The sequence below is a fragment of the Hipposideros armiger genome, unplaced genomic scaffold (assembly GCF_001890085.2).
Source record: "Hipposideros armiger isolate ML-2016 unplaced genomic scaffold, ASM189008v1 scaffold_818, whole genome shotgun sequence".
Lineage (NCBI taxonomy): Eukaryota > Metazoa > Chordata > Mammalia > Chiroptera > Hipposideridae > Hipposideros > Hipposideros armiger.
This window is the reverse complement of record NW_017732168.1, coordinates 638,922-650,875: the sequence shown is the minus strand read 5'-3', so window position 1 is coordinate 650,875 and position 11,954 is coordinate 638,922. Positions and strand designations below refer to the sequence as shown.

At 40.2% G+C, this 11,954-nt stretch overlaps 1 protein-coding gene across 2 annotated transcripts in view; it reads right to left on the bottom strand.

Annotated features, from left to right (window-relative positions):
* Positions 1-11,954, bottom strand: part of NEK11 (NIMA related kinase 11) — a 217,400-nt gene that overhangs the window by 148,583 nt on the left and 56,863 nt on the right. The gene's annotated exons all lie outside the window — the stretch shown is intronic.

Here is an 11,954-nt window from a genome sequence, read left to right as displayed (position 1 = left end):
AGGATCTCGAGCATGTATAAATGGAACAGGAGCTCATTAAACCTCCAAGTCATTAATTTAAAAATTGTGATAACTCAATGAAGAGTAAACCAAAACATTATCTCTTCCCATCTAGGAAAAAAAAATAGTCTGATGAACAAACCAATTACAGTACCAGGGTGGAAATGAGACTGCCAGGGAAAAGCACTTTAGAGCACCAATTATGTGTGTAGACAGATTCCGCTGATTATAAGTGAGCTTTAGTTACTCATTAAGGCAGGTTCTACAGGACCCATACTAGAAATCATTTTGCAAAAAATGTTCTTTAAGAGTTATTATGTATGCATATTAATGAAAATGTACTTATAGTAGAAACTCTCTTAATTAAAGCCCGTTAACCAGCTCATGGATTAACCAGCGTCCTTGTCCTCCCTAACACGTGCTGCAGGGTGCCTCTGCCATAGAGAATGCCTGGGGATCGTAGGGGCTCCCTGGCACCCCATTTCTGACCTTCAGTTGAGATATGTGCTAACCCAGCTCATTGTGTTTATCCCCAAACTTGTTTATGCCAGTTGTGCTCATTATTGTAAGTTTGTCGCTAAAATCTGACAAACTGATGAAGCATGAGTGTGAAAGGGATCTTCGCTAGGAAAACTAAGTCAAACGCCTCCCAAAACAACTTAGTAATGCTAAGTTACAAAAAAAAATTGTTGTCAAATAGGTAATTGACAAGACAATTCTAAAACACCGATTAAAAAATGTAAAAATCTAGTGTTTATTTTTCAATGTCTGTGGTCTTCCCATTCTGAATTCATCCCACCCCGAAAAGACAACCACAGCAGGATCTGGCTGTTTCCATTAAAGAACAAGCCAAACGCATTAGAAAGGAGGGCTCCTCACCCGAAGCCCCACAGGCTCCGCTCTGGAATTTACAAGTGCCTTTGACTGTGACTGCAGTTTAGAAAGCTGGACTATTTGGTTCCTTTTCCCTTATTAGTTTTATTAGGTATAGAATACCTAAGGAGGGTATTTGGCCCCTACTTGATAATGAAGTGGATGCTAGAGAAATGCTTGCTCGGTAACATAATCTATAGAAAAACTGTTCTATCAAGAGTTTGGTGAAAAGTGACCTCGTGTTATTGAGTAGCATCTCAGACTGTCAGCGTACTAAAAGGGGCTGGCAATGGCACACTCAGCTATGTTTTACTGTAACTTCTGAAGATGTCGAAGCAGCAGGCAGAGCTCAATGGCATCCTCCTCGTGCTTGTCCAGTAATTTACTGTGCCCCAGCTAACATGCAGCTGTAAAAGTCAAAGTGACAACAGAAAGCCTTACGCAAACTTGTAATGTTCTCTTGCTATGAAGGAACAAATGCTATGAAAAACTTCAACATACTTATTTTTCCTTGCAGACATCAACTATTGTGCAACAGAGCATGAGATTTTACATAGAGTTACCTGAGCCCCCGCCTGGCAGACTGATGATAAAGCATAAAATCTCATTTGCCCACAGCTCAGCAGATGAAGGTGGGATGACATCTAATACAACCAACTCTAGCTGACACCGAGACATTACCCCTTCCTTACCTAAAATTGTGTCACTTGAACTGACAGGGAACTCTCATCACACATCACTTAATAGGAGATCCATATCAGCCAAAGACAGCATGGGAACTTATCAAGTCAAGGACAGCTTGTCACCTGCACAGTGACTCTCAGTCTGTCACCCACTCTTAAATAACATGACAGGTGTTTACTTTATCAGACCCCCAACTGTTTGGGGGAAACTTTAAGACAGCAGGAAAAACAGGCATCTCTGCAGACTCACTCATTTTGCAGACTTTCTGTTCTCTCTCCTGAGTGGCATTCTTTTTTCCTTCTAGAATCAGTGGTGAACTCACGAACTTTAGAGAGTGACTTTGGAAACTGGGGCAACTATAACTAATTTCATTCCCTGAAAATGGGCCCACCTTTTGTACAATGGGGCAGATGATATCTGGGGGGGGGGGTATTCTTCCCCAAATTTCCTCGTATCCTTTCACATTTTCCACATTGAAACAGCAGCATATGCTACCTCAGGGAAAACATGACGTCACAAGCTACAGAGAATATGACTCAAATTCCTGGCTTTTGATTTTCCAAAGGAGAGACCAAGGCCAAAGAGGAACGATGTGGAGAAACACCGGACAGTGGGTGAGGGTCCTCCCTGCCCCCAGGTGAGAAAGAGACCCTTTGGACCAGGTGAAAGGAGACAAGAATGTTAGGTACTGCTGAGCCCCTGAGTTCATGTCCCCGAGGCCGGGTCCACAGAGGGGGATAGGAACAGAACTCTAAGATGGGTCGGGGGCCTGGGAGCAGAAGACCTATGTATGCTCTTCCCAAAGCAGGCCACAGAAAATAGGAGGACGCTCACTCACAGTTTCTGGTGTTCAGCAAGGGGCAGGAGTGAGAGAACGGTCTTCAAGGGGCAAAGAAGTCGATGGGCTCAAGAGCTCTAGAATCTCCAGTGAGGTGCTCAGAAGGACCAGAATGACATCCCATGCAGCCACGGCCATCTCAGTGAGGGCCAGTCAGCTGCTGGGACTAAAGGCTTCACAGTTAGTCTAGAGATAATGGCTATGGGTCCCTTCCCTTGTGATTTAACCATCAGCAACCATGCACTGCAAATGTATATGTAGTCAGTACCTACAGTATGACTATGGTGTCATGGGCACTGGGGATTCGTGGTCCCTGCCCTTGTGGCTCCTGGAGAAGACAGATATTAAACAGATAAGTGTGCACGATTGTGTGTGTGTATATATATATATGTTTGTATTTTTTAAAACTTCAAATTGAGACAAATGCTATACAGTTAGGGTAAATGATGTCTGAGGCCCAACTGATTTAAAATGGTATAATTCTAATGTGAGCAGCAGCTACTGTACCCACTGAGGCAAAGCCACAGGAAATAGATTTTAACCTCAGCTTAAACAAGAGAGTAATTGTTTGCTTATTGTTTGTTTGGTTTTTTTGGGGGGGAGGGGGAAGAATTTAGCATTTACTTGTTTAACAGGGATACTATTAAATCTGCTCAGGACTTTTAAGGTAGAGTTTCATCTCCTAGCAAAGTAGCAATTATTTTAATGAATACTTTCTTAAATGGAAAACTCTCATTTTTCTACTTTATAAAGAAATATAGTTTTATTATAGAAATTTATAATACTTTTTTAAATATTTCAATTATAGTTGACATATAGTATTATATTAGCTTCAGGTGTACAATATAGTGATTAGACATTTATATAACTTACCAGGTGATCACCCCGACACCCATCTGCCACCATACCTAGTTATTACCATGTCATTGACTATGTTCTTTATGCTGTACTTTACATCCCCATGACTACTTTGTAACTACCAATTTGTACTTCTTAATCCCTTTCCCTTTTTCACCAATCCCCCCAATCCACTTCCACCTGGTAACCCTCAAAATGTTCTCTGTATCCATGAATTTGTTTCTGTTTTGTTTGTTTGTTAATTTTGTTCTTTAGTTTCCACATATAAGTGAAATCACATGATATACTTACTCCACTCAGCACAATACCCTTTAGGTCTATCCATGTTGTTGCAGATAGCATAAGGTGGCTTGAATGGATCAGAAAACAAGACCTTTATATATGCTGTCTATAAGAGACACACTTCAGATCAAAAGATACACACAGACTGAAAGTAAAGGGATGGAAAAATATCGTTTTGCATAAAAATGGAAATGAAAAAAAAAGCTGGTATAGCAATACTTATGCCAGACAAAATTGACTTTAAAATAAAGGCTATAACAAGAGACAAAGAAGGACCCAGTAATTCCACTTCTGGGTATTTATCCAAAGAAACCCAAAACATTGCTTTGAGGAGATGTGCGCATCTATATGTTCATTACAGCATTGTTTACAGTAGACAAGATATAGGGGCAACCTGGGTGTCCATAGTTATAAGGAACACATTACCCACAATCTACCACAGAGCAAATCAACATTAACAGTTCTGTGTATTTCCATCTTTTTGCTGCACGTTTTTTTATACAGCAGAGGCTAGTTTACACAATTTGCCTACTTCTATTTTCATGAGACATTATCATAACAGACCCCTGTCATTCGTGGCTGCCCAGCATCGTTAGACAGCCTCCCTACACTGAAGCAGGTCCCAGGACCATGGGTCCTGTCTTCTTCAGGTAGATAAAACCAAACAGTCACCAAACAAACCCTACATTTCCCGCCTCCCTCGAGCTGGGGTGTCAGTACGTCAATATGTGACCTAGGTTCCACCAGTCAGCGGCACCCACCCAAGACTTTGCCTCGGGTGTGAGTTGTGTGAAGAAACAGGGTGGGCACTGGGCCTCCCTTTTGCTGATACCGGTGTCATAGGAAATAGCATGGCGCTGGGGGCAGTGGCAGCAGGTCACTTCAGAGGTGTGGTCCTGACTGACTGTTTCTGGAAACTTAGCCATCAGCCTGCTGCCCCAGGCCTCCCACTGCTGCTATGAGCTGTCTGTGTTCCAGAACAAGCCCCTTTCTACTTAAACTGCACAGAGGGTGGCTGTTCTTATCTGCACCTGGGAGTGCCGACCAATGCAGTTATTCATGACAGAAGCACGCATGTGTTAGCACGAATCACTATAAATCCTTTGGGGGATGAAAAGTTAAACCTCCAAAGGTTTGACTCATTAGGTTAATTTTTATTTATTTGAGTCTTAAAACAGGCTTTTTAAAAGGATTTAAGGCCACAGTTTCTTTCTCCATTTATGGATAGAAATATCATGAGAGGAAAACATCCCTTGGAAAGTTATTATATCCCCTTTAATATGACATATAACTTTAAAATGTAAAGGGCATGAAAAAGTATAATGTCAGAGAGTGATATGCATTCAAGTGGCACATTGATAAAAACTGGAAAAGCCAGGAACTAAAGGTACTTAAAGGTGCAGCTGGAAGAAAAATCGCAGACGTTAGCAGAGGGTATATCAGATGGAGTTTTATTTTATTCCAGCTGTTTTGCCTTGTCTCAGCAATTCAAGAGCATATTCTTAATGACTGTGCTCGGAGGAAAAGGACAGAAATATCTTATGGGTCATCATTATATGCTATATTCCAAGAACTGCTTTTGTTTTTAACAATTAAACCCCTGACCTCAGCTCATTTGAGGACGAGGACTCTGCTTTATTTGTTTTTTCCTCTCTACCCCTGATTACCAGCATGGAGCAGAGTTTTTGGACACAGCAGGGGCTCAGTTGACACAGTGACACAGTGCACGTGCCCACGGCAGACACCAGCAACTGGGGAGCAAACTCCTGCAGAGCCAACTTCAAACTCCGCACCAGGCCCCAGGCAGCCACTACCAAATACCTTAAAATAGAAAATTCTGCACTTCAGCTATTTCACCTGCTAGTGACCGACTTTTGTACGCCAAACACAGTGTCATGTGCTAGGGACACAAAGGTGAAAAAGATAAAACTCCTGCCCTCCAGAGAGCTCAGTCTCGTGGAGGAGGCCAACAAGTATAAAAATAGTTGACTAACTTTATAATAAATGCAATAATAGCATTGGGAATTGGGTATGGGGATGCCTAACCCTTCTCTGAGGAGAGACGAAAATGCAGACCAGAGCTCCGGGACATTCATTTTTGCACATGGAAACTAGTCGGCGGTATGCTTAATTGCCTTTTCCCCAGGTGGGTTCCAAGTAGCAACAGCAATGAATTATCATTCTTTTCCACTTGCCCTATGTAGTTACCACCCAGTAGAGGAATGTCTGCATTTGCATTACTTGAATAGGCTATGAAAGTTAATAAGCATGTGACTTTAAAAAAAAAAAAGAAAACCTACTTAAAAAAAACTAAGAATTTATATATATATATATATATATATATATATATATATAGTATGCTTTAGAGTAACACACACACAGACTCCTACAGTATACATTACAAAATATAAAATGAAAATGTTACAGGAAGGGGTACTTTTAAAAATATCGGCAAAACTAGCAGGTTCACAAACTACTCCTTCCTTTCTTCCTCCCCACCCATTGATGTATCCCCATTTTTATAAAAAATAAAAAGCATTTAAGCTTTATATAACATGAAAAGAGGGAGGCCCTTCTCGGGCCTGTTACCAAGCTGGACACCACTGTGGGCAAGGTGGCTTGCCCTGTGGAGGAACTCTGGGAGCCAGTGTAGACACCCCTCTGAGTTCTCCAGCTCCTTTCATTCACTAGTTAAGGCTGCTCCCTGGGAGTATTAACAGCCCTACTCCACCACCCTGCTGGAGACAGGGGACCCTACTGGCCAGAGATGGGCCTCAGGCAGAACTGCAGGCGCTGGCAGCTGGGGGCTGGGTCCATGCATAGGAAATAGTAATTGCCCAGGGGATACAGGTAGGGCACCAACACCATCTTGCACAGGGACAGAAACAAAGAAAATGTCCTCTTTTAAAATTCTGGCCTATTTTATCTATACTCCTGAAGATGGCTAGGATATAGTGATTCCTAGACAAAGTGAAGTGCCTTGAATACTGAATAATGAAGCTAAACATTTATTATATAACCTATAGATAAATTCTATTTCCTATGCTTTTCAAAACTGACTTCATTTATAAACATTAGAAGCATAGGAGCATTATATACAGATAATAAGCAAAGAATGAATAATAAATAATAATACTGATAATAAACAAAGAACAAATAAGAGTAAAAGTATTTCAGACATTTTTTGTTTGGCAAATATGCTATTCTTGGCTCCAGTCTAGATTATATTTTCATTTGTGGTGACAACTTCTCTGCAGTGTTTCAATGCTGGTACCATAACAAATTATGCAAGCTGCCTTTTCTTTTTCCTAAGTAACAGAAGAAGCAGAAATTTCAGAAGTAGGAGGTTTGAAGACAAATACTACCAGAATAAAAAACATCTAATAGTCATGTGAATTCAATGACTTTTCCATCTGTATAAATAAAATAAACAGAAAAGGCTCGAGCACATGTCTCAAGGCTGGAAACAGCACTGGTGCTCACTGCAGGTTCTCTGCAGAGAATCTCTGGTGTCAATGCAAGACCAGAACTGACTACAGGATGGACCATCTCCAGCCCTTTTCCAGATGGCTCCCTAGAGGTCACATGGAGAAGAGATAAAACGTCTAACTGTTCTGTTGTGCAAAGCCCTTCTCCCAGGGCTTGACCAAAGCGTCTGTAGCCAAGCCAAGAAATCCACAAGTAAGTTCTAATTAACTTACTTGGGGGCGTGCAAAAGCCAGCATTTGTTCTGGCCATGTTGGAAAAGCCTGTACACTTGTGCACTCACCACAGGATGGCTATTTCCTCCCTCATTTCTAAATCACAGCCTCTATAAAAGCTGCTGGGATTGTCTCAGGAAAGAGCTCATTGAGAACAAATTGCCCTTACCTCTCCTTTAGCTAAAAAAAATCAGTGGATTTCTTTCACTGTAGACAGCTTTCTGGAGCTTCTTTGTCCACAGTCTAAAAGTTCTCTTTACCACCAGGAGCATAGAGTCAACTCTAACTTCCCCTTCAAAACCAGTTACGGCTCCTCTTCTCTCTCCTCCCATACACCTCCAGACAAGTGGATTGAACATTGTGGCACGATTATTTTAAGAGACACTGCTGGCTGTCTACCAGTCTCCCCACACCTCCACCATCATATGCTGTGAAGAGGAGGTCCCTCTCGCCAACCCCTGGGATGAATCATAATTGACCTAAGCCTGTCATGTTATCCTAGGCCCCTTGCCAGTGATTAGCTTAGACGTGGTAGAATTCTGACTTGTGAGACATGAGAAGTCTCTTGAGGCTTTTCTGAGAAAGATATTCCTCACTGATAAAAAGAGAAGCATGGAAGGAAACCCTTTTTAAGTCTGCCTCTGCACGTTATCATTTGCATGTGACTCCTTGTGCTTTGGCAGCCAGCTGGGGTCATGAAGGAAGCCACCCTAAGAGGACAGGCTGGATGATGGAAAAGAGAAAACACCGAGGTCCCTTTTGATGGGAGCTGCTGACTTCAACTCTCTATCTGCTCTCCCTCTAGACTTCTTGTTAGGGAGAGAAGTCTTTCTTATTGTTGGAAGCCATTTTACTCTGGTGGCCACAGATTCTTTTTTTTTTTTATGGTTTTTTTTTTAATGGGGAATTGGGGGAAGGGAACAGACAAGTTGCTGTCGTTTTGTTCTTTAGTCTAGTTGTGGAGGACGTTACTTCACTGGCCTAAGTTGGCACCATCATTGCGCTCTTCCCAGGCGAGGCAGATCAGTCGCCGGCTTTTGGACGGCCGCTCACTGCGGCTGCTGGCCGCTCACGCTGGCTGCTGGCCGCTCACGCTGGCTGCTGGCTACACACGGTAGCCCATGGCAACCCACTGCCACAGGGGCTGCAGCCTACGCCGTCGCCAGAGACTCAAGGCAACCCAGCTCCAGGTTGAGCTGTTGTTCAGCATCTTAGCTGTAGAGGGCAGTGTCACTGGCCCTCATATGTGGGATCCAAACCAGGGCCCTCTGGCATCCCAAGCCAGCTCTTAACCAATGCGCCACTCGGCCGGCCCGCCACAGACATTCTTATATTAACACTTTGCTACACAAAGGAAGAGGAGACTTTTAAAGAAGAGATTAGAAGCAAAAGTGGAGAATGTGATAAACACTCCATTCATTTGTACTCGATTAAGGTTGTGAAAACCCAAAGGATGAAGTTAAGTTTAGCTGTGTTGTACATAAAGATTAGAGCAAAGCTGCTTGAGGACAAAGGCTATGTCTTATTTACTTAGAAAGCACTAAATCTCCTAATTTAAACGGGAAAAGGTATAATTTAGCTCTTTTCTACTTGGACATTGGTATGAATGTTTAAAAATTCATGATAAACTATAATGAACAATACAAAAATGGATCTCTAGTGAAAAAGAGATTTGGATAAATGATGAGAAATTATTTGTCATTAGTAAATCGGGAAACTAAGACAACATGGTATTTATTTAAATAATTTGAAAACAATTTTAGTCATTAATTCAAAAATCTCATATGTCAAAAAATTTTAGCAGTTATCAAAAAATATCAGGACTGAAAATGATTAAAATTTCACCACTGTCCCTTCTCTTGATTACAGACATAGGAGTTATGATAGCAAACAGGAGATAATCTAAAATGAGTGGCAAGGAGAAAAAGAAAGAAGTAAAGGGCATGGATAATTCAACAATCAAAAAATAAAAATGAACCAAAATATATAAATCAAAAAACACTGAGATGAAAAAGACCAAAAAAATAAATCTTAAAATATTTGGTATCCCCCTTCATGCTCTCCTCCAAAATTAAGAAAACATACTTTAATAAATAGTAAAAAGTATGCCTTTTTCTATAATTCTCTGGAGAAAGAAAAAAGAGAAACAATTATTAGTATAAAGAATAATTTTGTTTTACACAGTCTGAAGTCCCAAACTTAAGAAATTAAGGATGATGTCAGGCTTCTCATTGTAATTTTTAGAAGGTAAAACAAAGTTCTGAGAACTACAGTTGACACTCATATTGAGGCATTGTGAGAAGCTTCCATCTAAAAGTCTTTCTTGACCCCTGCAGGGCTGTTAGGGGCCTCTCCTTTATGCTTCCATTGCATCCTGTGACAATATCATCTAACATATGAGTTCTCTTACTGGACTGTAGGAGCCCTAAAGGCCAGGTCACACTTTATTCACTAGAGAATTCCCAGCACCTGGCAGTGTCTGATGTGTTTGAATGGAACCAAGTTTATATATTCCTTACCCTTCAAAATTCAGCTCACTCACTACCTGGGTGATTACTACCACCATTACAACGATCACTTTGACAATTATGCATTTTGATATTATTTTGTTGGCCTCCATCCCCAGACTGAGAACAATTACATTTTGTACATTTCTATATCCCTAGTGTCTAGCCCAAGTCTTAGAAGCTGTTCCATCAACGTTTGTTGACTATTAAATGATCAAAATCAACAGTACATCAAGCATTGTTGCAAAAGTAGAGGGAGTCACACATATATATAATGGAATATTACTCAGCCATAAAAAAAGAATAAAATCTTACCATTTGTGACAATATGGATGGACCTGTAGGGTATTACGCTAAGGGAAATAAGTCAGACTGAGGAAGACAAATACTATATGATCTCACATGTGTGGAATGTAAAGAACAAAATAAATGAACAAATAAAACAGAAACAGACTTGTAGATACAGAGAACAAACTGATGGTTGCTAGAAAGAAGGATTGGGGAACTGGGTGAAAAAAGGTGAAGAGATTAAGAAATACATATTGATAGCTACAAAATAGTCATGGGGATGTAAAGTACAGATAGAGAATATAGTCATAATGTTGCAACAACTACGTATAGTGCCAGGTGAGTACTAGACTTATCATGGGGATCACTGCATAAATTACATAAATGTCTAACCACTGTGCTGTACACCTAAAACTAATACAAAAAAAAATTGAATGTCAACTGTACTGAAAAAAATAAATAAATAAAAATTTTTTTAAATAAAGCAAGGGGGTCACAACACCCATGCATGAATTTTTTCCCTTAAGGGAATATATCAGCTTATATGCTAAGCGTCCATAAGAAAATGGAAGTTTATAAAAATTTGCTTCCTAACAAACTTGCTGAAACATCTTTTTTTGAGAAGCTGACTTACCCATAGGAGCTGGTAGTAACATTAGCATAGACAAAAAAAAATGGCAAAGATATTTCAACCTGGAAAATGGTTTTGCTCAGATGTTTCACACTATCTCAGGGGTGATATCTACTGTGATGACCTGACCCAAAAGAAGCAGAAAGCTACCCAGTTTTCCTAATCCTGCCCCCTTATTCAATTTCTTTTCCAAGTTTGGAATGGATTTTATGTATTTCTAGAATTTTAAAGCTAGACAAGGTGCTCAAAGAGCAGATCCATCAAAGCATCTCAACCTATTAAAGTCCTGAGAATTAAGTAATTTATGCGAGGTCATATAGCAAGTAACAGCAGAGCCATCATTTACCTCCTGAAGGAGGAAACAGACCACAATTCCAAAGAACAGACTTTTGTCTCCCAACTTAACAGTTTTCCCCTCTCTTGTTTTAGTATAGAGATCTTCAGTGTCTACTAATTAAGACCGTCTAAAACACTTTCATTTTTCAAACCATTGTTCAAAGAACAAAAATGACTGGTGTCTCCTCTACTCTTCCCCTCATTAGCATTAGAGAAAGACAAAAAAACCTAAAACCCCTATGTAGTGAATAGAATAATGGTGTTGCTCTTGATGAAGCACTAATGAAGCTATGTCTGTTTTTTATTAATGATCATTTGAGTGTCATGAAAAATCTTGCCAATAGTCAAGATCTACTGCTAGTGATAGAGTCCCAGGTTTAGAGGTCTGGGATGAGACTACACAGAGGAGGGAGACAAGGTTTCCCAGGACTTACCTTTCCTTGCAATGTGGTGAAATCTACATTTTTGAGATTGTCTTAGGTACCACAACCCTGCAGGTGTGATTATGCATGTGTGAGGGCCAGTTTTTAAAAAGCTTAATTGTGCAAAATTCATATGCCTTAAAAACAAAAATAAATATCAATAACTTAAGACGATGCAACAAATCAGTCGTTTACTCCACCACACTTTGAAAGGTACCGAGCTTAGAGCAAAGTTCCTGTTTATGTCGGCAAGGGAATTAGGAGCATGACAATGGCAGTGAAGATATGAAGGAATAATTTACCATAGATAATCAGGTTAGCGTTTGTTATGGCCATTATATGCTCCAAATTTACAATTAATGTTAGGTTAATATTCAAAATGCAATATTCTAACGCATAATTCTTGTCAGGTTTTTTTTTTTATTTAGGTAAAACTGACAAAGGGTAAGCCCTGTTTAAAGTAAAATTAAATTATGATTCAGGCAAGAAGCGCTGGTGCTCCAAAACTAAAATGAAAAAATAATGTAGGGTTTC